The sequence below is a fragment of the Octopus bimaculoides genome, chromosome 10 (assembly GCF_001194135.2).
Source record: "Octopus bimaculoides isolate UCB-OBI-ISO-001 chromosome 10, ASM119413v2, whole genome shotgun sequence".
Taxonomy (NCBI): domain Eukaryota; kingdom Metazoa; phylum Mollusca; class Cephalopoda; order Octopoda; family Octopodidae; genus Octopus; species Octopus bimaculoides.
The window spans coordinates 43,837,094-43,837,517 of NC_068990.1; the positions used below are offsets into that span (position 1 = coordinate 43,837,094).

The following is a 424-nucleotide window of genomic DNA, read 5'->3' on the forward strand; positions in this document are numbered from 1 at the left end:
CAATACTCACTCACATACACAACACACACGCACGCACGAAAACATACACAATATACACAGACACGCACACACAAAAAATATACACACATGCACACGGACACACACATACAGACACACATAAACACACATGCGTATACACACATGCACCCATACCTAACACTCACAACCCCACACACATCACAATCCTACACACACGCACATCCACACACATACACGCACACACCCACATACACATGCACACACACGCACACACACTTCTCACCAACACAACACACTCACACAGACACGCATACAATCACACACACATGGGCATAAACAACACACGCACATACAATAGCAAACGCACGCACACACACATACACAGCAACGCACATATACACAACATACACATACACACAAACACACACGCACGCACAAAAACATA

The 424-nt window shown here is 45.0% G+C and overlaps 1 protein-coding gene across 3 annotated transcripts in view; it reads left to right on the forward strand.

Moving 5' to 3' along the window:
• Positions 1–424, forward strand: part of LOC106867966 (protein TsetseEP-like) — an 88,449-nt gene that overhangs the window by 61,389 nt on the left and 26,636 nt on the right. The window lies entirely within an intron of this gene.